The sequence below is a fragment of the Pan troglodytes genome, chromosome 11 (genome assembly GCF_028858775.2).
Source record: "Pan troglodytes isolate AG18354 chromosome 11, NHGRI_mPanTro3-v2.0_pri, whole genome shotgun sequence".
Classification (NCBI taxonomy): domain Eukaryota; kingdom Metazoa; phylum Chordata; class Mammalia; order Primates; family Hominidae; genus Pan; species Pan troglodytes.
In genome coordinates, this window is record NC_072409.2 from 51,685,158 (window position 1) to 51,711,831 (window position 26,674).

Genomic DNA, 26,674 nt, shown 5'->3' on the forward strand with positions numbered 1-26,674 from the left:
TGGACAATTCCCTAACCTCTCAGAACTCCATTTCCTCGGCTGTGCGATGCTAATTCCTCCCTGGGAGTACGGCTGTGAGCCTTGAATGAGGGGCTGGGTGAACTCACCACCACGTCCCTTTCCCTGACTGTGCTAAGGGATGCTATGGAAAACGCTCCCTCATATCTGAGTGGAAGGGGATGACCAGGGAATTCACTGCACCATACTCACTCTTACTACCAACTGTTGGGGCAGAGAAAAGACTATACTTGGGGGAAACTGCTCAACTTACTATGAATGATAAAAGCTTCCCTTTCTCACGTCTAAATTCCTCTCAGGCTCAGTGTTTCAGAAATGCAGTTTTATAATTGATATGGTTTGGCTGTGTCCCCACCCAAATTTCACCTTGAATAGTAATAATCCCCACATGTCAAGGGCGTGACCAGGTGGAGATAGTTGAATCATAGAGGCTGTTTCCCCCATACTGTTCTTGTGGTAGTGAATAAGTCTCATGAAATCTGGTGATTTTATGAAGGACAGTTCCCCTGCACACACTCTCTTGTCCGCCACCATGTAAGATGTGCCTTTGCTTCTCCTTTGCCTTCTGCCATGACTGTGAGGCCTCCCCAGCCATCTGGAATTGTGAATCCATTAAACCTCTTTCCTTTATAAATTACCCAGTCTTGGGTATGTCTTTATTAGCAGCGTGAGAACAGACTATTACAATGATAATGTTATTTTAGTTACTTCATATTCCCAGGTGTAAAATATCAATCTTTATGAAGTTATTACCACTTGCAAGAAATTATTCCAAAATTTGAGCAGTGTCTTGCCATTTTTAGAGGTAAGTGGTTAGTTTTCCTGAAATTTATGGTCAGCCAAGATAGGACTCTTCTTCATAGATGAGACAGGTCAAATTCTCCCATCTCCAGGCAAAAAGAGACGTCTTCAAGGATATCAGTCAGACATTTATACTTCTACCTCTGTCCCTTTGAGAGCAGAATAAGTACAGGACTTCTGCCAAGTTCCCAGGAGTAACCCCAGGATCTGCATCAAGGAGATGCTTCATTGCTGCATGAAGTAGATGACACAAGCCCATAAAGACTTTGCTGCTCCTCCCATTGAGCAGAGCATCATCATCTTTTCATTCTGGGCTGCCCTGTGACTGGCTTTTGACAAATAGAATGTAGTGAAATTAATGTTGTATAAATTCTTGAGCCTTGGCCTAAAGAGGCCTTGTAGCTTCTGTTCTTGCCATCTTGGAAAGCAACCTTGAGACTGCTATGTAAGGAAGCTTGTCCAGCCTCCTGGAGGATGAGAGGCTATGTGGAGGAGAATCCAGGCATCCAGGCCAAGAGCCAGCACCACCTGCCAATCTTGTGTGGGAGGCCATCTTGAGCCCTCTGGCCCAGCTGGCTCCCAAGATGAGTGCAGCCACATAAGTGAGCCCCAGGAAAAACCAGCAGAGGAACCGTGCCACCAACCTACAGCATCTTGAAAAACAGTATTTCATTGTCATTTAAAATCACTACTTTTGGGGGTGGTTTATTACACAGAAAAGTTCCAAAAGTATTTTCTATAAGAAATCAATTCTTCAACCTTGATCCCCATGTATTAAGGATCGAGGTCAAAGCAGGTTTCAGGCATAGCAGATTAGGACTCCACTGGCAGGATGGGATTTGGAGTCAGAAATAATGTCTCCTCCTAATTGATATGACTACCCTGGCCTCGTACCTTAAATGCCCACTCTGTTCTTTTAAGTTCAGTATTGTGCTATTCCAAAAAGTTCCTACTGAACTTGAAGAATGTCAAAAGGATAAAGAGTAATACACTAATTTATTAAAGATAATTTATACATAGGTTTTTATTTATATAACAAGTTTTTGAGCACTGGGTTGGCAGAGAATACAAAGATTAAAATGATGATGATGATGATAATGGCACTCCAGTCACAAAGGCAGTGTGCAGTCTATTAGGAAAAAGATATGCAGGCTATCAGTACCTTTGTCAGACCACTGGGAAAGTTATGAAAGTGTGCAGGAAAAAGAAACTACTCCTGATTGGGAAAATCGAGGAATGGTTCCTAAAAATGACATTTGATTGGGATCTTTAAGGAAAGATAGGATTTAGTAGGACGGGGGAACTCTTGTAGTTTATCAAATTAAATACAGATGCAAACGTGTATAAATTGAACATATATGTAGTAATATAAATATAAAGCAATTTTTTTTTGAGATGGAGTCTCACTGTCACCCAGGCTGGAGTGCAATGGCGTGATCTCGGCTCACTGTAAGCTCCGCCTCCCGGGTTCAAGCCATTCTCCTGCCTCAGCCTCCCGAGTAGCTGGGACTACAGGTGCCCAACCCCACGCCTGGCTAATTTTGTTTTTGTATTTTTAGTAGAGACGGGGTTTCACCGTGTTAGCCAGGATGGTCTCGATCTCCTGACCTCATGATCCACCCGCCTTGGCCTTCCAAAGTGCTGGGATTACAGGTGTGAGCCACCGCGCCCGGTAAAAGCAGTTTTATAATGTGTGTGTGTGTGTGTGTGTGTGTACGCGCACATGTGTGTGTGTACAGCAGAGGCCAGAGAAAAGGAACCTTAGAGGTTTTTACTGTCAGGGAACGGCCTGAGCATTTGGCTTTTCTCTGAGGAGTCAGACCCAATTGTGGAGCCTAGGCCTGTCTGTCCTAGACTGCCCGATAGCATCATGAGGATGCTGAGGGAAGGATGAGTCTGGGAATGGAGATGCAAGGGCCACATGAAAGAGGGTTATACAGTGCATAGCATGTGCCTGGTTTAGCCAAGTGCTCTATAAATATTTGTTTGAGTTTAATGGGAGGCGATACAAGAGCTCCTCTCACAAGCACGAGGTATCACCATCCACTACTAGACCCTTAGAGATTCCTGGTTCCACTTTTTGTTTTCTCTGCTTTTCACATTCCCGACGTCTTCTGCTGTTTGTTCTTCCTTACTTTTATGAAGCTGTTATTTCATACTCTGCACCAGCTCCATACAACATAAAGAATCATAATTTCTCAGCTGGTCATTTCCTCTAATTCAACTAATAATGAAATAAATGAACAGGGAAGGTGAGAGATAATAGATAAAGAAATAAGTGCACACACATGCACAAGCAAACACACATGTAGTCGACAAAATTAGGGTGGCCACTTTTTATATGTGAGAATGTTCTCACACTGTTAATCTCATACCAGCCCTCCTACCTAATCCAGTATTTGTTGAAATCAAGTGGTTTTCAATTGAGGGCGATTTTTGTGCCCCAGGGGACATTTGACAACATTTGGAGACTCTTTTGGTTGTCACAACTGGGAAGGTGCTACTGTTCTCTAGTGTGTCCAGGCCAGGGATGCTGCTGGCCATCCTGCAAGGCACAGGTTGGCCTCCCACAACAGACAATTATCCGGCCTAAAATGTCACTGGTACCAAGGCCAAGACACATGTTTGAACCCAACTCTTACACCATATTTACTTTTTTTAAAATAATAAACTTCGTTTTTAGGATAGTTTTAGATTTACATGAAAAACTATGAAGATAGTATAAGAAGTTCTCATATATCCCATATTCACTTCCCCCATTATTAACTTCTTACATTGGTATGGTCCATTTGTCATAGTTAATGAACCAATCCTGATACACTATCCAAAGCTAATTATTTAGATTATTAACTGAAGTCCATACTTAATTCAAATTTTCTTAGTTTTTTTTTTTTTCTAGTGTCCTTTTTGTGTTCCAGGCTCACAACCAGTACACCACATTACATTATTCCTCAATTCCTCTTGGTTGTTTCTCAAACTTTCCTTGTTTTTGATGACCTTGACAATTTTGGGAGGTACTGGTCAGGTATTTTGTCTAATGTTCTTCAATTGGGATTGGTCTGATGTTTTTCTCGTCATTAGTTTGGGTTTGGGGGTTTTGGGAGAAAGACCAGAGTGCCATTCTATCAAGGGTGTATCTTATCAACGTGTCTTATCACTGTAGATGTTGCCCTCGGTCACTGACTGGGGTACTGCTTGTCAGGTTTCTCCACTGTAAACCCAGTAAACCCGCTCTTTTTCCCCGTCCCCTTTCCATACTGTACCTTTTTGAAGGAAGTCACAATGTGTGGCCCACCCTTATCAGTGGCAAGTGATGTTTCACCTCTTCAATGGCAGAGTATCTCCATAAATTATTTGGAAACCTTCTGCACATAAAACTTGCTCTCCTCCCCCATTTATTTATTCAATCACTTACTTATATCTGTGTGAATTCACGGATATTTATGTTATACTTTGGGTTATGACACTATACTATTTTATTTATTTTCTTGCCCAAATTGTTCCAAATTTGGCCATTGGTAGCTCTTTCAGTTGGCTCCTGTGTCCCTTTGACATTCCCCATTATTATTAATATTATGATATTGTTCTTGTTATTGTTTGGGCAATTCCTTATTTGGGGGACTATAAGATGTTCCTTTCATTTCCCAATCCTAGGATCACACATTTATCCAGTGAGTTGTGGTTCTTCTCACTGGAGAACAGTATTAGAAACTAAGATCTGGGTGCTAAGTATGCTCATTACTACTGGGCCATATTTACCTTCCATTTTAAAAACCTTAAGTATATAGTAGGTCTTGAGATATTAGCTAGTAATAGTAATACATGTAGATAACCTATAAATATAAACATATTAGGAACATGTGTCCCATTTTTTTTTCACTCAAGCATAATGGAAAAAAAATGCTTGGCAACTACTGCTCTAGAATACTGTCATTAATGGGACTCCGCGCTAAAAAATCCTGCCCTCTGTGAGTCCCAGGATCTCATACTCCTGAGACAGACAATCTATTGCTCCAGAGCTGGGCATCCACTCCTCAGCCAGGATGGTAAGACCTGGCTCCTGCAGGTCACCTCGTGCAGTCAGGGGCTGGGGCAGCTGCCGAGAGGGAGTTGTTGCTGTGAAGTGAGCACTTCCTTCAAGAGATGCCACTGCAGAGTGATAGGAGGGGATGTGGTCAGGGAGGAGGGGGAGGAGGAAGCAAGAGATGGGGGGTGGGTGGAGTGAGTTAACTCTGACTTCAAGCTAGGGGACCTCTCAGATTCCTCCCTGTACCACATATTGGTTCTGTTCTCATCTCAGGCACCATCTCCTGGTTACCTGCCCCTTTCACACGGGGCACCAAGGGAGAGACTGGGGATTGGCCAGTGCTTCTCAGTTGGGAGAACAACAAGAGAACAAGAAACAAGAACAAGACAGCAGAAGAACAAGAGCAAGAGAGCAAGCACTCTTCTACTGCTGGGAAGAGTAGCTTGTATATATGTAAACACATGAACACAGAATGTTACAGAAAATCAAGAGGACTGTTGGGGGCTGAGTCCATCCACTCACACTCCCCCCCATCAGCCCCGCACTCATGGGCCTCTCCATAAGCTTTTGTAAATGACCTTATTCATCTTCAAAGCAGGCAGGTCTTGTAGTTGACACGGGTAAATGTTGGTCTTCTTTTTCTCCTTTTTTAGAAAATACGCTGAAAAATAAAGTGTCTTACTTTTAAAGAGAACATTCCCAGAAATCCTGTTGCTACTGCTGGCTGCAGAGATGGCAAATCATAATTGGTGACTAATATAGGAGTTTGATCTTTATCCCAAATTTGTTGGGATGTTAGCAGTGATTTGGCAGTGGCTATAGTAAATAATGGGCTGGGTGCGAAAGTTCCCAAAGATTTCATCCTGGGTAGGACAAGACTAGGTTTCACTTGAGAGCAGCCTTCCACCTGAGAAGTGGCCTATTCTTTCTTGACTTTCCTAATAAGAGTGTAAGGTGTCATGACCTGAGATTTTGCCTCAGGTCTGGAAAGATAAGCTCATGAATATTTATCCATCTGGATCTAGACACAGAGTGGCCAAATGGGGTCCCAAACCCACCTTCCATTTTGGTCCTTCCAAACCCTCCATCTGTGAAGCTTGCTTCCCAGCAGCTGGAATTCCAGCAGGGAAGAACCCCTGAGGCGTCTACCCCAGTCCGCAGCCCTCTCCTCCCCTTACCTGAGGCTGTCACAGAACACTCCTCCCCACAGCCTGGCCAGGGGAACAAATGAATTCTGTCCATGAACCCACAAGACTTCAGTCTGGGGTTAAAAGCATAGAAAATCATAGTATCAGCTATCATTGTTGCAGCTCTAATGTTACCCTAGTCAAATCACTGCTGATTAAAACCAGCCCTGTTAATAAACCACAGGCTTTATTTCCCCTCAAATGTCTATAACCACTTTCTTCAACCCCTATTAAAAGGCAAAACCCAAAGAAAAACACAGCTTTGGAGCCCAAGTGCTGCTTATTCCCCAGAGGAGAAAAAAATAAGCATGAAAAAAAAAATGGTTCTTTTTTCCTCACCTTTCCCCCACTTAATGGAATCAAACCTTTTAATAACTAAAGGGAGAAATCAATAAAAAGCAGGCGGGTGTTATCAGTGGCCTGTAACGTTAGAGCAGCTTGAAAACAGTCCTCCTCTGCCTCCCAAAACGAATGCATTTGCCAGCAATTCCCTGCGTCTGACTCACATCCTTATTACCTCCTTCTCCTCTTGCTTTCCCCTTAAGGGACTGATTTTTCCTCCCATCTAAGCCAAAAAGAATTTCTTTGGATTAAGAAGACTGATGAAAGCATTTTTAATATTTGAGCTCAGGTTTGCAAGCTCCATAAAACTGACTTCTCCTGTTGCCTGCTTTGTCTCCCCTCACCTGCCTTGTCTGTAGTTTTCTCCTTCATTTGCTCTACAGAAACCAGCCAGGGACCCTCTCCAGAGCGGGGTGCGGTGGTGGGGGGGGGTCTCTGGCCCCCTGGCAGCTTCCCCTGCAGCACTGGCTGCAGGCTCTGCTCTGCTGGCTCCAGAGGCAGGATGTGACATCTTTCAAAACCCTCAGAAACTGGGGAGAGGGGAACTTATGTGACAACCTTCATGTTGATGCCGTGTGTCTTTCAAGTAAAGACCGGTTTGACAAGTGCTGAGTGGCTCAGAGGGGAACATGTTTCAAGCCTAGAGGGGAAAGTCTTGACAATTCATTCCAGGGAAAACTGGAACCTTCTCCACCCACCCTGCCTTTGACTAAGGAGGTGGAAAGGAAGGGAGGCCTGAATATAATGGCCTTTGTTCCTAGTTCTTCCCACATTTGCATCACTGTTACAACACTGCTTTCCCTTGCTCCTCAAATTAATGGTAGCTTTGCCAACATTATCTTAAATTCCTGGAACCTTGAAATTACCACACGTAGACAGTGCTTTGCTGGAGTAACCTTGCCAGGAACTGCTCAATTAAATGGTTTTTGGGAGACAAGGGACCCAGCTTAAAAAAAAATAGTGGTGATTGGGCCACTCTGCTACTGTTCTGAGCTTGCGTTCTGAGATTTGATCGCCCCATTGGGAAGCTACGCAACACCAGGCAACTCTTTCACCCCATTATCATACCAAAAGTCCCGCTGGCTTCCCGGCAAAGCATCATTTTGAAAGAGTGAAAAAGCATCTGCCATCAAATGCCTCACTCTATGATATTTTCCATCCATTTTCATATCCAGTCAAGTCATCATCCAGAGAATAATTATTTTTGGATGATGGCAATGTACTAAATGACAGATTGATGTGTATCTGTGTGTGTAAGTGTGTATTTTAGGGGACATGATAAATGTCATCTCAAGGTATAATTCCGAGAAAGGACCGGCTGACACAGAACCACCAATCAGTGCAATAAATCACACAAGAAAATCGTTGCTGTAATGGAGAGATGAGCACTTTTGTCTAGATCAGTGGATTTTACAGTGTGAGTCCTCTATTTTTTCCAGTGGTTGTGCTCTAGAAATTTTAATATTTATGACGTTAATGGTTTTTTAAACATGATGTGTTTTAGCAACAAAAACAGCCAAAATATCATTTTATTGGTGTTTCTTCAAAAGAGTGGGGAAATTAATATACTTTCTGCCAGAAACTTCTTTTCCATAAATTACAGTATTTATTCTTGATACAGTTCCATGGTGTACGTATTATAAACCAAATGAGGTGCAAAGAGACTGTGTCACTTACCCAAGGTTATTTATCATCATCCCCATGATGGTCATTATCCTCCCCATATCTACTCTTTATTTAGCACCAACTTTAGACTAGGAACTCTTTGAGATATATTATAAGCAGAATTTCTAATGCTATCAATAACACTGCAATGTAGGTATTTTGAGTTTCAGTTCATAAATGACTAAACTGAAGTTCAAAGATTCATCAACTTGTCCCCAGCAACACAATTAATAAGAGACAGACTGGAGATTCACATTCATGTCAATGACTTCTGAGGCTCATGGTGTGCTGCTTTTAAAATATGTCTACAAATTCTTTGATATTCCTCCCTTCATAAGGTGGACATTAATTTTTCTACCCTTAAAAGTAGATTGTACTTAGAGGCCCACTTCGAAACTGTGTGACTTCCAAAATTAGGTCAATTTATTGTGACTTCTTGTTTCTTCTCTCTCTCTTACTCTCTCACGTGAGTGTGCATGCAAACCTATGCACTTGGTTTGCTCTTGAGGAAGCCAGCTGCCACGTCATGAAGACACTCAAGAAGCCCTATGGAGACACCCAGTGACAAAGAGCTGAGGCCTTTTGCAATATCCATGGGACAGAGCCATCTTGGAAGGAGATGCTCCAGCCCCAATTGAGCCTTCATAGGGCTGCAGCCCCAGCTGACACCTTGTCTGCAACCTCGTGAGAGATTTTGAACCAGAACCACCCGGTTAAGCCACTCCTGAATTCTGATCTGCAGAACTGTGAGATAATAACTGTTGTTTTAATCTGCTAAATTCTGGAGTAATTTGTTATGTAGCAATAGATAACTAATGCACATATTTCCTCAAAAGTAACTCCATTTGCCCATGGAACAAACATGGAGCAGGCATGGTTGAACCCAGTTTCCCATGGCACAACTAAAATAAAAGCTTATTTGTTTTCCATTCGCCACACCCATGTGTGTCCAGTGGTACACAAAATTAAGTGAGATGAAGAAATTAAAGCCCATTTCCAGCCTCCTCCAGACTCAGCACACTAAAAATGTACTTAGTACCCTGAAACTTCATGACTTGTCACCCTGACTCTCCAGAGAATCACGAGGAGCTAAAGTTGACTATCTGCTGTTCGACTCAGTTTCCCATGGTTCAAACCAAAGCACAAAGTAGTGTTGCTTATTGGGTCTACATTTAAACATTCTGAAGTCTCCAAACAATGAAGTAAAAAGTCTTATTCCACGAGTCCTGTGATATTATGGCACAACCCTTTTTACTAGGCTGACACCACTTGACTGAGAAGACTGGAGACTGACCACCGAGATCCCTCAAAGGCACTTTTGATTGGCAGAAAATGTCCCTCTGATGAATTGAATGACCTGAACATGCCTCTCAAATACCCACCGAAGCCTGAGGACATTTGGCGATATTCAGACATACCTACATTAAAGACTGAGTGTCTCAGTGTCATCTTTGCCAAGACATTGATAAAAACACGGAAACACTGTAGCTTGAGAAATGTACACGATATAAATGAACTTGCTCTCAGAGATACAGAATCTAATACGGTCCAGACGAAAAGTTCAAACAGTCTGGACAAGTTTCCAAACTTTATCAGGATTTCTGGGACATCCAAACTCATTCTTCCTGTCACTGCTTTTTCAGCACTTAGAAGTTCTTGCACGAAAGATTAAAAATGTGGAGGTTTTGCCTCTTCATAGAACTGCAAATAAAATATTCCCAAGAAAAGGTCTCCTTGATAAATAAACACATGATTTTCATTTGCCTGGCTCTGCAAAAGTGCTTTTAAAGTAATCCAGGTGAAATCTCCACGGGCCACAACTCACAGGCTGCCTGTTCCCCGATCCTAGCATGAGGACAGCACATAACATGTTTTTTTCCTTCCTCTTTTTAATCAAATGCATTACAGCATGCTATTACTCTTGGGGCTGTGTTTCTCCAGATGATTTTCCAGCACCACTGTGGACTCCATTCAGAAGGAAATGGAACAGTATTTTCCAGTTTAGTACCTTAAATCAGTTTGTTTTCCCCAGGCCTCTGTACATGCTGACCTCACTTTCACTGAACTCCAAGAGACCAAGTCTGTATCACGCCAGACTGGATCAACTATGCCTGGGGTTATACACTGATGCCAAAATATAAGTAGCTTTCTCTCCCCATTGCAGGAAGTAGGGGTTTGAATATTGAAGGCTGGAACAATACCTTGAACTTCTTTTGTCATAGATTCATAGTGGCCATGCAATAGGCTAACTCAAATCCATAAAATATATTCATATAAGATTTTTTAATGATTCTGTCCAGGTCATATCCATCTTGGTTTGAAATTCTAATGGTGGCACAACTAAAATAAAAGCCTATTCATTTTCCATGCACCACACCTGCAATCCCAACAGCTCCAGGCTAGCGCAGTCAAAGCTCACATCCATCTTCTCTCTAGGACAACCATTGGTTCCTTAGTAAGAATCTCCCTTCAGCAGCCAATGGTAATAGCTACACCCACTCCTCTAAATCTGTTACTTGAAGCCCAAAGGACAGGAGAAAGCTTTCCCTCTGATGGCACCCCCAGTCCCAGAACAGCTCCAGAAAACAATTGATATCTGCATTGATATTATCCTAGTTGATAATAATAACAACAGATAATGCCACGTATTAGATAGTTACTATGTGCCAGGCCTGGTGCTATATGCTTCATCTCATTTAACCCTCATAACAGTCTTATTTGTCCTTAAATAAGCTGAAATTAATTGGTCCTTTTTAATAAACTAAAAATGAAGTTGAGGGGTTATGTAATGTGTCCAAGGTCACATGGTTAATAAAGGGTAGAGTGTGAGGGTCTGGGAACCTAAGTCTGAACAAGACACAAGCAAGAACTAAAGGACAGCCTTTGGAAATTCCAGCACTGTATGACGATCTCCAGGAGAGTCATGCAGAAACCATAGTGTCCTGGAAGAGGGTGCGATTAACTGGGTAAGTTGAATGGGTGGGAAGGCTGGGAGGCGGACTTCTCAGAAGCAAAGGTACTTCAGCTTGATCTTGAATGATGAGTAGACATTGACAAGGCTGATATGGAGAAAGGAGCAGTGAGAGGCTGGAGGGGTATTCGAAGAGATGGTACACAGTGTCACAAGTGTAACAGGGGCAGAGAACGTCTGAGAAGGGACAGAGAATGGAGGACAAGGACAATCATGTGGCCTGGGATCAGATCATCAGGGCTTCTTATGTCCACCTAAGGACTGTATTTTACACTGTGGGTGACAGCATCCCATTAAAGATAGTCATTACAAATTTCTATACATTGAAAAGATGTCTCTGCAGAAAGCCGGGGCTGGAAAGAGGGTGGCCAGTTGCCTGTTCTAAGTAATTAGAACTTAGAGACTGGGAGGAGAGTTGTAAAACAGATTTAGGAGGTAGACTTAGCAGCTATGAACTTGAAGGGAAAGCAAGTAGTGGTGGAAAGAAAGTTGGATTTTAGGATAATATTCAGTTGGTGCAAAAGTAATTGTGGTTTTTGTGATTACTTTTAATTGTAAAAACCTCAATTACTTTTGCACCAACCTAATAATAATGTTTCTCAGTGGATGGTAGCAACCCAAAGGATGCAAGGAAAAACTATTTTTTGTTGGGGGGAATGTAGAGCTAATTTTTATTATGGCGTGCTTTCCATGAAATGCTGACAATTTCCATCTGGATGCGCTGGAGGCACCTCAGAGAAGATCTGGAAGGCTGGCTGAGATGTAGCCATCAGTCTGATTCTGGAACCCTTTAGGGGAAAAGTTGACATCCAAATCTCCCCCATCTGTTGAGAGCATGAGAGAGGAATCTTCACAAAGCCTGTCTCATCCTACAGAGGACCTGGAGGGCTTGGAGTAGAAGACTTTGCCTCATGCAACCAGCCCTGTTCACCTTTCAGCATCTTGTCCGGGCCTCTCAGCCAGACACCACAGTGAAAAAAGCACTCCACAGGGTGTAACTGATGAATAATACCCAGATGGAACCCACAGCCCTTCTTCCCAGAGGATGTCTGTACTTGGAATTACAGAGGAAACAGGAAGGTCTAGTTCAATCAAACTAACATTCATTTGGCAGTTACTATGCAACAGTCACTGTATGGAACATTAATACTCAAAGGTAAGACCGTGGTTCCTCCTTCCTAAAGGAGTTCACAGTCTACACAGGACTAACAGAATGATGGGGGCACTAAGGACTATGGTGGTGGAGAAAACCCAGGTCAGAAGGGCAGCAAAGGATGGGGTCCTCCTTGTCTAAGCTCAGTGTGACCAAATCCTGTTCACAGTCAATAAAGACAAACCAAGTCTGGAACTCAGGACACAATTAGGGAAGCTTCCATTTTCAGACCAAGTGGCTGAAACGTCCACTGCTGTGTCCTTCTCCTTCCTAACATTTTTATTCCAAGTAAAATCGGCGAGTTGTTGGTGGTCATTTGCTTCATGCCTGTGTCTCCAGCAGGACTGTGGATCGTTTGCTTATTGCTGTAACTCCTTTGCTTAGTATCGTTGCAGGTATATAATCGGTGTTTAAGGAAATACTTGCTGAAGGAAAAGCTTCTGGAAGAGGTTGGAGAAGGAAAAAGAAGGCAAATATATGAACACAGCCCTCCAGGCTGGGCGCGGTGGCTCACGCCTGTAATCCCAGCACTTTGGGAGCCCGAGGCTGGTGGATCACTTGAGGTGAGGAGTTCAAGACCAGCCTGGCCAACATAGTGAAACCCCGTCTCTACTAAAAACACAAAAATTAGCCGAGTGTGGAGGCACGCGTCTGTAGTCCCAGCTACTTGGGAGGCTGAGGTAGGAGAATTGCTTAAACCGGGGAGGTGGGGGTTGCAGTGAGCCAAGATCACGCCACTGCACTTCAGCCTGGGCGACAGGGTGAGACTCCATCTCAAAAAAAAAAAAATACAGCCCCCCTAGAGAAGCCATCCAGCCCCCTCCCCATGCATGCAGACACCAAAAATGAGCACTTCACAAAGCAGACTTCATTCCACCAGCCCTTTCTTCAGGTCTGAAATTTCTCACAAAGACTACCTCTATAAGCAGTAAAAATAAAGGAATCTGCCTGGAAAAAAACACACTTTAGGAAATATTATTCATCTCCCTGAGATGCATTCCCCATTTATTTCTCCTCTTGGATTTTCATTCCGGAGACCTTATCCTCTAAATGCTTTCTATCCATAAATAATCCATGTCCATTTCAAAGGCTCCAGCTATCCATGACCACTCGAGAATTATAATGAAACGTGGCTCTTGACTCTGGCCACCTCTGACTTTCGCATGATCTCCTAATGACGCAGCTAACTGAGTGCAATGTGGAGCTTCTCTGGATGAGATCATCTGGATTGCATGGGAGTGAGCTTTATGTGCAACTGGACATTTAGAGATTGACAGACCTGAAATACAGCATATGTTGTGTTGTAAAAAATGCAGAGTAAACTGACATAAGAAATTATTTTCGTGGTAGATATGCTCCTTGAAGGCAAGTCTGTACCTTCTTTACATGACCTACCCTAGCTACCCCACTGAAATTCACTCTTTGAGGAAAATTGTTCTATCAGTCATTTACACTTTAGTAAGAACTTTAGCCAAGGTGCTACATCTGTAGAAGCATTTGTCTCTTATATCTCATTTTAGTTATAAAATGAAAGAAAGTCATTGGGAAAGAAATTCCAGGAATCTGTAACAGATAGGACAAAAAAATACTTGGGAGAAGCAAGGGGAAGTTCCTGGTTTCCAAACCACTTGTTACTGACCCATCCAATAGATTAGAAAAGCCGACCTTGGTCCACATTTCCTAGGCTGTACTTAGATTCTCAATATATCTCTCAGAGACAATGTCTTTGGATAAAATACTTTATAAAAGAGAGTTGAATTTGCTAATGAAAATAATGCTAAGTGTAATAGAATGGGCAGTATTACATGGTTTGCAGCTAATTTATCTATGTGCTAGAGGAATGATAATGAACTAAAAAGACCCTAAGACAGCCGAGTGTAGTAGTGTACACCTGTAGTTCCAGCTACTTGGGAGGCTGAGGCAGGAGGGTAACATGAGCCCAGAAGTTTGAGCCCAGCCTGGGCAACATAGCAAGATTCCATCTTTAAAAAATATATTAATTAAAAATACTAAAAAAATCATAAGACATTTTTAGCATGTTTTAAACAGAATTTTCTCCCTGCTTATATTTAGAGATAATAATATTTAGCAAGCCTATTTTGGAGCAGTTTTTTCCCTTTCTGTGGCCTGTGGGCCCATCTGTTCTTCATAAAAATTTGGCTTTAACTCCCACATTGTTAAACTGTGAAACAATGATATAAGTGACTTCACTTCAGTTTGCGAGGGATTGGATGGCTTCTCTCTTAGGTGGAGTGGTCTATTTCATCTCCTTAGCACATTCTTTGACTGTAGGCTGAAGTGAAGTCCAGGATTTTGACATTTCCTATAAGTTTGGTTTGTTCAGCAAGAATACATAAGCCCCCACTCCTTTCCTTATGTTGTATCAGGATGGGTGAAACCCACTGAGGGACATATCTTGGCCCTCCCCGGGAAGGGTAGGGACAAGTGAGAGGTAAGATCCGTGCTAATTTGTGGGATAAATTGGAGAAGGAACATCATTTATGTTCACTGGTCAGCCTCCTCTTCTTTAATTTACAGGAGAAAGAGGACATCAACATAAATTCCCGGGTTCACAAAGAATATCATCTGATCTTATAATTGGAGCTTGGAGACCATCTAAACCAATGCTTTCATTCTTAGTCACAAATGGCCAGTTACTGAGTCACTTCTCCAAGGTCTTCCATGTAGTAAGTGACAGGCCTGGACTCAAAACCAAGTTTCTGACTCCTTAAGTTCAATCGCCAAACATTCCTAGAGTTTTTACTGCAGAGAATATATACAGGATTTGCCAATACCACATCTACAGAACATGAAGTGAAGTGGAAACTTAAACCACTCTCTAGAATAATTCAGGCAAACCAGGCAAGTTGAGAGAATTATTTTTCCTTTAATTGATCAAGAAAATTCAACTCATGAGAACCCAAACCAAGAAAATGTAATGCTTACGCCTTTTATACATTTTATCATTGTTTATAAGAAAGCTAATACACTTAGAGATAGATACTACAAATGAGAAAACTTCTAAATATAATGGATTCAGTTCTTCCATTTCCATTTAGGACATCTTTCCAGAGGAAATATCTGCTTTTCCAGCAGATATCTTCCTTTTACCTTGGGTTAAGTCTAGGAAGGGGAAGATTTCCAGTTCCAGTTTGCATCGCAGAATGTCTTCCTTGAATGCTTGCTTTTTAAAGTACCTGTTGGCATCCACAGGGCTAAAGATTTGAGACTTATCAGCAAATGTCAGAGAAGATAGAAACTGCCCACTTTCCGAGCAGTTCTTACTCACCCTCAACAGTGTTTCTCGTGGGGTGTCAATGCCATGGGCTATACATAAGCTTGGAGATCACTCTTTGTGAAACCAAAAGAAGGCAAGGCTGGTCACCTTCCCTGCTATTTCCACTGTCCTCATGAGATGTGTTAGGATCTGCTGCTTTAACATTCTGGACTCCAGAAAGTGGCGTTGCTCTCAGCCCACTCCCTTGCATTCCTTCTCAGGGGCACGACACCTTCCAAGCTAGCAATAAAAGCTCAGATTGTCAACAGGGCCCAGCTAGATCTAGTTTGTGGTGGTCCTCCCTTTGGGGTTTTCACACTGAAATCCAGAGCAAAGCAATTTCTGAGTTTAGATTTTTCCAATTGTGTCCTTTTGGGAAAAGTCCACATTCTCCTATTTTATCCAATGAATTCCCCGAGTCTAAGTCATCCATCTTTAAGCCACTGGGTAGCATGGCTCTTTCCATAGTTCAGAGAGAACCATACTTCAGGCATCTTCCTGGCATCAAAACTTCCAGTGAAAGCCAGGTGTGGTGGCTCATACCTGTAATCCCAGTGCTCAGGGAGGCCATGGGTGAGAGGACCTCTTGAGGCCAGGAGTTTGAGACCAGCCTGGGAAACATAGCAAGATCTCATCTTTAAAAAAAATAAAACAGTCATGCATGGTAGCGCACTCCTATAGTCCCAACTACTCAGGAGGCTGAAGTGAGAGGATCACTTAAGCCCAGGAGTTTGAGGCTGCAACGAGCTATGAACACGCCAGTGCACTCTAGCCTGGGTGACAAAACAAGACCCCTCCAAAAAACTTCCAATGATCCGTTTATTCATTCACTTACTCAATAATTATTTTGGGTAAACAACTGTACTCTATATCATGCACAAAAGAGACATAAGTCCCTGCCCTTACTGTGGCTTACACTAAAAGACAGAGATAGCCAATAATTAAGAAAGAGTATACACTGATATATATGTAATGTTATGTATATATGTGTGTATATGTGTGTTATATAAAATTATGCACACACACATATATACAAATTTACACACACAAACATATATATATATATACACAATATTAAATTGTGATACGTGCTATAAACAGGGTATTTGAAATGCTATGAGAAAGAACAAACAAAGGAAACCTACTTATATTAGGGGTAAGTTAAAGGAGGTGATATTTAATGTAAGACCCAAAGAATGTGAGGGGGTCAGTTCCATAAATAGGGGAATAAAAGATCCAGGCAAAAGAGCAATAGTTGAGTAGTTTCTAGGGAAGGAAAAATGCATCAGCTAGTTTCTGACCCTCACCAAGTTCTCCTTCCTTCCTTCTTCATTTCCCTATGCTTCTTTTCTTCTTGCCCCATACCTGGCTCTCAGCATTCTCTTGCCTTTTCCCTATTATTGATCTAGGCCCCATTGGGTCCCTGGGGTCCTGAGGATGGCTTCCAGACCATAAGCTCCTTATGTCAGCCTGTTCCTATGAAACTTGGAGTCATCTTCAGCACAAAAGCATGCAAAGACATACTCTTCAGAGAAACAAACTTGTCTTAGTAAATGATCTTCTGAACACAAAGCCAATAGGTAGCCTGGCTTTGTCCAAGAGCAAAGCTTCATCACACACACCTTTATTGTGCAAATGAAATCTATTTTCAGAGGGCCATGAAAAGGCAGTTTTTGAAAACCAACCAGATATGAAGATACTGAAAGAACCTGAAGGCATAGGAATATAGATAGAACAGAGGCTTTCCTTCATCTTCTTCCTTCTTGAGTCAAAGCAGCTTTCAACTAAGAAAGCTTTTTAAAAATTCCTTAATCTGGGAACCTATGGAATGGAAGTCTACGAAGATCTTCAGAGGGTCCACGAACATCCTAAGTTGCATGCAAAAATTTCTCTATGTGCATATGTACATTTTTTTCCTAGGTGTACGTGGAAGGGGTAGTAGTCCAGTTTTTGCTAGGTTCAGCAGGGGCGCATTGGTTTGTGTGAAAATGTAATACTTGAACAGAAAAAAGAAAAAGAGAGAGAGATGCTGTCCTGCATGAAGAGGTGTTGGCCTTGTCACTTCTCCATGCACATCTCCTGTAAGACCCCCAGCCCGGCTCTGCAGAGCACTGTTTCAAAACTCTTGCTATAAGCATCACTTAAATAAAATTCTAAATTCAAAGGTTTTGAGCTATTTTTTGCCCACAGACACTCCCTTCAACAGCTGTGGATGGCATGTGGTCCAGGCCTATCAAAATGAGGAACTCATAAAGGAATTAGGAGATGACTAACATCTGCAAATGACTTTGGGACTTTCTTTACAATGCTTTGTCTAGAAGCACTTACTTTTCATCCAAGAAAACAGGTTAAATCCATTCTCCAAGCACGTCAGTTAGAGTTAACTACAAAAGCAGGAATTGGTGTATACTCAGAACCAATAACATCTAGACATTTTAAGCTCTCCGAGAGTTCAATAAAAAATAAGCTTTTATAGTCTAATAAAAAAATTTACTCACGCCTATAATCCTAGCACTTTGGGAGGCCGAGGCAGGTGGATTACCTGAGGTCAGGAGTTTGAGACCAGCCTGGCCAACATCGTGAAACCCCATCTCTACCAAAAATACCAAAATTAGCCAAGGGTGGTGGCAAGTGTCTGTAATCCCAGCTACTCGGGAGGCTGAGGCAGGAGAATCACTTGAACCTGGGAGGTGGAGGTTGCAGTGAGCCGAGATCGTGCCATAACACTCCACCCTGGGCAACAAGAGCAAAACTCTCTCAAAAAAAAAAAAAAAAAAAATGCCAGGTGCGGTGGCTCATGCCTGTAATCTCAGCACTTTGGGAGGCTGAGGTGGGTGGATCATGAAGTCAGGAGTTCGAGACCAGCCTGGCTAACATGATGAAACCCCCTTTCTACTAAAAAAATACAAAAAAATTAGCCGGGCTTAGTGGTGGGAGCCTGTAATCCCAGCTACTCAGGAGGCTGAGGCAGGAGAATTACTTGAACCCGGGAGGCAGAGGTTGCAGTGAGCCAAGATTGTGCCATTACACTCCAGCCCAGGCAACAGTGCAAAACTGTCTCAAAAAAAAAAAAAATTACTTTAGCCTTAAATTCACAGAGACTAAAACATGGAAATAGTTGGATTAAACATGGGGACAGAGGAAAAACATGGGATAATGTTGGTCAAGTTCATACTACCCAAATGATAAAAGAAATTATAATTCATAATTTTGGTAATTTTAAGCATTCACTAGATTCCTCTAAAGATATTTTTCAGCATAAACCATATGCAAAGCTTTTGTACCAGTCTGGGCTTTTGGTGGCAAACAACAAAAAGGGGCACCGAAAGAAAGAACTTATGAGACAAATGGAGGGAAGTTTGGGAAATGTGTGAGACAGCTAGAGAGCAAGACTTGGAAGGAACCCAGGAAGGCGGAGAGCAGCCATGATCCAGCCACAGGAGCAACAGTCATAGGACATGCCCAATGGTGCCGGGGACCTCAGAGACACTGTCACCACCACACCACCTTTAGGCCCTTCATTCCACGGCACTGGACACTTGCCTCTGCAGTTAGATCTGTATCATTTCCCACAGACCCTCTGGAGAGTCCATATCGGGCGCCATCAACTTCTACCTTTCCTGGGATTCCCTCTCTAAAGAGAAAAGCATTCAGTGGCAGGCAGCCAATTATTTGTTTTCTGAATGTCTTTGGCAACATTATACCAAAAATGTGAGAATACACATGTGCTGCTCTGAGAAAGAGACAATGTGAGGATCTTCACAGCTGACACCAGGATTTCCTTTAAGAAGCAACTGTGTTAAGTAAAATTCTTTTATCAGAGTCTTGGAAAAGGTAAGCCTTGTGAGTGTCACAGGCTCCTCCTGCACCCAGGCTAACGAGAAGGGAAGTTGTTCTGAAAGTTGAAAGGACACCAACTGCAGGTCCCAGACCACCTGCGAGGGGAGGGAAGTGAAGCTGGGAGGGAGAGACGGGGAAGGAAGCAGCAGAGCTCCCGCTGGTGGAAGGCTGAGAACTCAGTGATGTGGTCACCCCATGACTGCTTCACCCAACAATTTTCTTTTTCTGGAAAGTCTATCAAACTCATGAGACCTCAGTGTGAGAAATAAGTACATTCCTCATTACGGAAGCAAAGATGTTTCTTATTGGGAACAAAATGATGCCATCAAACTCAACAAGTGAACAAAGTCAGGTAAGCAGAGAAAGTCAGGAGAATGTGGCCCCCCGTGTTACACACACACACACACACACACACGCTTACATTCCCCATATTCAGCAGAAATCTAGAGAGGGCCTCAGACTTCCACCAACCTAAGAGTGGATGCAGAAACATCCAAAGCAGTTAGGGGACAAAGTGACACCTAAGCTACCCAGAGATGAACAATCTAGTAAAAAAGACAAACTCATAGAAAAGTAAGATTAAATGAATGCAGTCACAGTGTATCCAAATTCAGTGGGAAGTTCAACAGATGGAACAATTTACTCTAACAGAGAAAGGGACACATATTGTGTCCTTGTGAATAAAATATTGTGAATAATATTTTAAGGTAAACTTTAATTAATGAGCAGAGTTTTGACAAGCAGAAGAGTGGCCTGGGGTAATATGCAGGGAATAACATAAGAAAAGAAATAGGCAGATACAAATGTGCAACAGCTCAGGAAACAGGCTACTTCATGGAGGTTACATGTCACGATGGCCTTAAGGTAGGTTGAGCAGCCTCATCGTGGCAACTTTGAGCACCTACTAAGGATGTGGGACTTTATTCCCTTATAGGGCCATAGGAAGCCATGGCATGTTTCAACAAGGAGAAAGAAATATCTGATCTGCGTTTTAGAAAGATGATCATTTGTGGTGGTATGTAGAGCATGCTAATTTAGTAAGAGATTAGAGAGACAGAGAACAGCTGAAAGGTTATTGTGATAACATAAACAAGAATTGCCCACAGCTTGAGGCCAAGCAGTGGCAAGAGGGCAGAGATATGATGTGCACTGGGGATAAACTATGTATAACTGACTGACTGGCAGACACACAGCAAGAGGGGAAGAATAGTTGAAGTCATGCCAATGTGTATAAAATGGACAATGAGAAGAGGAAGAGCTGGGACTTGAAAACAAAGGCTCCACTTAGTGAAGTTAAGGAAGCAAACATAATTTGGGAGTGTCCAATTTTATCAAATGTATCACAGAATCTGTTTTTGAGCTAAAATGTAAACCATGGCTATAATTCCCCAAAGTTAGTGTTCTGTCCTGAGATTATTGCAAACCAAGTCACCTGCCAGATTTCTTCAAAAATCTTGGGTTGTTGGAAATAGAATTTCATGCATTCTCACCTTAGGGGCTGGTGGACGCCCTCATCTCTTCTCTGATGAGATGGCCCAGTGGTAATAGCCCAGCAGGGAGTGGAACCTTCAGGTCCAGAGGTATAGATGTGGGAACGAAGGTACATTCCCAGAGTGGAGAATGAAGACAGGACAGAAGTGAGGAACTCTGAAGCCCATCTCTAAAGGGTGAGCCAAAAGGGATCAGCCAACAAAAGAGGAAAAGGGACAACAGATTTAGAACTGAAAGGAAAGGGATAGGAAGTGATCGGGAAAACAGCGGAGCTCATTCACGTTGTCAGAAGGGTCTCTGCCTTCTCCTTTGAGAACTTTCTCACATACCAAAGCAGTCTTCCATCTGGCTCTGGAGAGATGTAGCTAACAACGAGATTTTTCCAGCAAGGGCAGCAACAACACTGCCATAATCATAGATGAAAGTGGACATTCTGACATTAATCTGAGGCCCCTACCTGGCTTCCACCAACTCCTAAGGTGGGAACGCATGAAATTCTATTTCCAACAACCCAAGACTTTTGAAGAAATCTGGCAGGCAACTTGGTTTGCAATAACCTCAGGACAGAACACTAACTTTGGTGAATTATAGACGTAGTTTCATTTTAGCTCAAAAACAGATTCTGTGATACATTTGATAAAATTGGACTCTCCCAAATTAAGTTTGCTTCCAGCCTGGGTGAGTTAGCCCACTGAAGGATCAATGGCCACCAAAAAAGAAAAGTAAATAAATAGTTCTGATAATAAAGGTACAATCAAAGCTCTAAACTAATATAGGACGAGGGCTTGGGGGTTGGGGGGAAGAGCTAGTAGGTCTTCAGCCCATGCCTAGAGGTGAAATGCAAATGTACTTCCAGAGATGGTTCCCCTCCCAGGCAGGGTGATGGGGCTGAGGGGGGAGCCCCGTGTTTAATGAACTTGAAGCAGGAGGGCTTCTACCCAGGAAAGGGCTGAAGACAGTAGTTCTCAAACTTGAGAGGACATCAGGATCACCTGGAAGGCTTATTAAAACAGAGATCACTGAGACCCCTCCCCGACTCCAGGATTTCCAATTCAGGAAGTCTGAGGTCAGACCTGAGAATTTACTCTTTAGTAAGTTCCCATGTAATGTTGATGATGCTGGTCTGGAGACCACACTCTGTTAACCACTGATTAAAAGACAAGGAACTGTGGGTTTAGCTGGATTGGTGAGTCTCATACAATCATCTTAAGAGTGGAGGAGGGAATCTTGAGTCCTGGCATGAACTAGTACAGCCCAGAGTTGGTTTGTCCTGCCTGCTCTTCCAGGGAGGTTTGGGCTGGGGTTTGGGCATTGCCTCAGCAGGTAGACTCTGTAGAGGATGAGAGGGTATACCAGCAGACCCCCCTAATGCCACCAGCAGTACAGAACCCAATGGCATGGCCAGTGAATTTGGTGATTATTAATTTTCATCAAATACATGTAAGTGTCCCCTCATGGGGAATAGAACCACCTTTTATTCATGGTTTTCACTTTCAAAATACCTAGCTCACAGTACATTTTTCATTGATTTTATTAGTAGTAGAATAAGCTACTTCTGATAAAACGTCAACTAATTACTGTTTCTTTATCATCTCCCTACAAAAGATCATACCAATTCACATCATCTAAGGAACTTTTCTTTTTTGTAAACATTAGAAATAAAATCTTGGAAGACTAAGGTGGATAGATAAGAGGAGAGGAGTTCCCTTTTCCAATAAATCGGTCCAAGAATTAAGCAACAGAACCCTTAACATTTCAAAAAAATCACACAAACACATGATTACACAAAACATAAAACTGAAGGCAAAATTCACTGTATAAGTAACAAAAAAGACCTTATAGAGCTTGGGTAGCACAATATTTTGGTGTTAGGTGATTCACACGATGCACTTAAGAGGTTTAAATGGGAAAATATTACAGCAGGTCAGCCTTTCCATACTTGTTGCCAATGTTTACTTCAGTTCCGGTAACACAGTAGGCTTGGGTATTTTTCTTTTCAGTACGTTGAAGAATATGAGTAACATATGTGGCGTGTGTTGATACTTGTTGATCCAGAGCTCAGAAATGTTAACCTAAAGAGAGTAAGCCTTGGAGGAGACTGGATGCTGGACAGCCTTGGATTCTGATTCATTTGAGACTCGGCATAGAGATGAGGCCACGATCTCCCCCACCCGTTACATTGCAGAGGATGAAAAGGGGATGTAATACAATACTACACCTCCAGGTATCAGAGTACAGAAAAAAAAGTGTTTATTTTTTGCTTGGAGAAAGGTGAAACTTGTGAACACATTTAATGGAATAAAACATTTTGTGAGAGCTGTAGGCAGTTGTGATTGCTCGAGTGCCTCTTCTGCATCATGGAACCAGGATTGAAGAGAAGAGCTCAGCCCCAAAGGAAAGGAACAGAATTGCTTCTGGAAGCAACCATGAGAGCTTCCACTCTCCGTGAGAAAAGAATAGCAGAGGAGGAAACGGTGGCCCTGGAAAGAGCTTGCTGTCCAAGAGGCAAAGGAGACTGGCGGACACAGAGCTAAGAAAGGTAAGGTGGCAACAAGGAAAGACATTGTTCTGGCTGAGTAACATCTCCATAAGTTGCATCTTTTCAGCAATTTTGTTCAGGTACCATGCTGTGTGGTGGTTGCTGTAACTATGATGAAAAAGATGTTCTGGTAAAGGCAATGATAGAGCCTGAGGCCCAGAGGGAAGGAAGTCACAGGGAGGTCCCCTGCCTCTGAGCTTCATCCCCACAAGCACCCAGCAGCTCTCCCACTGCTCACAATACTGTGAAAGAGAAAAACACAGAGTAGATTCTTCCAACACAAATTGGGTGAGCCCAGGTGATCTGAAGGGAGAGCACCTAAGGTAGAGAGTGAGGGTCAGCGATTCAGAGAAGATCTTTAGAGCTGGGGCTGACACATATAGGACTTAAATGATGGGTACAAGTCAGGGCACTCGTCAATTCTATTCATCAAGCAGAACTCTACAAACAGACTGCAGTTAGGCTATCCGCCAAAGAGACTTCTACCTGTCAGGCTGCTTTATGGTTGGTTTTTTCCCAACCTTGAGAAGGTCAAGTGCAGCTGCAGTTATGTCTCGCTAAGCAATAGGAGTACTTTCTGAGAGATGCATTTGGCATTTTTGTTGTTGTGCAGACATCTTAGAGTGTACTTATACAAACCTAAATTGTATTGCCTACTACACACCCAGGCTGTATGGTGTAGTCTGTTGCATCTAGGCTGTAAGTTGGAACAGCCTGTTACCATACTGAATACCATAGGCAATTGTAACACATCGTATTTGTGTCTCCAAACAATCTAAACATAGAGAAGGTACAATTAAAATATGATATAAAAGATAAAACATGGTACACCTCTATGGGGCACTTACTATACATGGAGCTTGCAGGACTGGAAGTTGCTCTTGGTGAGTCGGTGAGTGAGTGGTGAGTGAATGTGAAGTCCTAGGGCATGACTGTACACTACTGTAGGCTTTATCAACACTGGACACTTAAGTGACACTAGATTTATAAAATATATATATTTTTCTTTATTCAATAATAAATTAACCTTAGCTTACTATAGCATTTTTACTTTATAAACTTTTTAATTTTTTTAACTTTTTGACTCTTATAGTAACAACTTAGCTTAAAATTCTTACACATTGTATAGCTACACAGAAATATTTTCTCTCCTTATGTCCTTATTCTATGTGTTTTTCTATTTTAAAATGTTTTTTCTTATTAAATTTTTTGTTACAAACTAAGACATATGCACACACAATAGCCTAGGCTACACAGCATCAGGATCATCAATATCACTCTCTTTCACTTCCTCATCCTGTCCTTTGAAAGATTTTCAAGGAGCCATCATCTCCCATGGTAACCATGCCTTCTTCTGGATACCTTCTGAAGAATCAGCCTAAGACTGTTTTACAGTTAACTTTACATACATATACATATGTGTGTGTACGTGTGTGTGTGTGTGTGTGTGTCTAAGTAGAAGGGGTACACTCTAAAATGCTAAAAAGTATAGTAAAAAAACAGTAATAGAGTTGCTTATTGTCATTATTAAATATTATACACTATTCATAATTGTATATGCTATACTTTTATATGAATAGCAGTGCAGTAGGTTTCTTTATACCAGCATCACTACAAACATATGAGTCATGCATTGTCTACGTTTTGACAGCTACGACGTCACTAGGCAAGATGAATTTTTCAGCTCCTTTGTCTTATGGGACCACTATGGTATATGTGGTTTGTCATCAACCAAAACGTTGTTATGCAGCACATGATTGTACTGTATATTCGTAGAAGCAGAACCCAGTTCCCTCTATCCTGGGTCATCAGAAAAATAAACTCAGAATTTACCACCAACATATTTCTGTTGGTTTAAAGAATGGCTTTGTAGGGAACTGCCTCTGAGTTTTCTGTCCTTTAGGTAAATATTGCAAAAATGGCCCACCTTGAGGAAGGACAAAGGTCAAAGTATTTTTGAACTTGCTACAGAGAAAATAAATTTACTGAGGCAACAAAGGTTGAAGATGTTAGAAAAACATATAGAATTAGCAATAGACTATAAGAATCAAAGATGATAGTAAGGTGTTGTGTGATCTTAACAGGGTCCCTGGGCAACATTGCCAACTGGCTAAATCACAGTCCCTGAAACTGGATCATGTTTATTCAGGGGGTCCCCACAATGGTGCTCTGAAATACACTCTGATTTCATCAAAGTATTTTCAGAGATTATTTCAGAAACTCTGTCAACAACTTTTCTGAGACACTCCTGATTTCAAATTTTTACTGGATTCTGCCTTCAGCCAATCATTTCCTGCCTCTGGGTACCAATTTCCTTCTCTATAAAATGAAAGTGTTAATGAAATTAATTCAAACATACCATTCCTCTTTTAGTACTCAGTGAGGCCTATAACTCATCTTTCATACATGTTACCTTTATTTTTGGAGCCAAAAAATTAATTACATAGGTAATAAATGCATTTTCTTTATAAAAGAAAAAACATAATAAATTAAACCCAGCTTTATCACTCCCTATCACAGCTTCCTCCCTCTCTCTTCTAATCATCATTAGCTTGCCAACTTTTTAAAAAATACTTTTACTTACATATATTTGCTCACGGAAAACATAAAGCCCTGTTTAATTTGTGTGTTTTCACACGAATTGTACTCCTTAAACATATAATTCTGTAATTTGCTTCTTGTTTATGTTACAATACTCATGAAGTGGTTTCCACCTGAGTGTAGACAGGACTACCTTGTTCTGGAGTATGAATGCATCATCACCTTTTCATCAGGCTAATGTGCATCATTTTATTCTACTGAGCATCTTTAAAAATGCCTCCTTGCGCCCACATGGAAGTGTATGCTGAAGTAAATCATGCATAATGAACTTGCTGGGTCATGGATATGAATTCTTTAAATTTTAGCAAATACCAAATTGTCACAAGTGACTACCCCAGTTAATGCCAGCAGTTCATAAGTATTTCCTCTTCTCATGAGAAGATTCTTTCTCATATCTACCATTACAAACTTTTGCAGCCAGATGGGTAAAAAAAAATGGCATCTCATATTTGTGTGATCCTGATTACTGGGAATGTTGAGTACCTCTTCACATGTTACTTCTTTTGATTGCAGTTTACATATGGTACCCACTCAGGTATACTGGGTATGGTCTCAGAAGGTCTGATTCAAATCCTGTCTCTCGTATTTACTGGCTGGGTCAAGTCACTGAATCCCTTTGTCCACAGTTTTCTCAGCTATAAAAGGAGAATAAAGATACCCGTTCTACCTCAGCAACAAAAGTTGATTGCGTACTTCCTGGGCACTGTTCTACGGCAAGATTGTGAAGAGTTATGTAACTGTATCAGGCAGAGTGAGATTAGA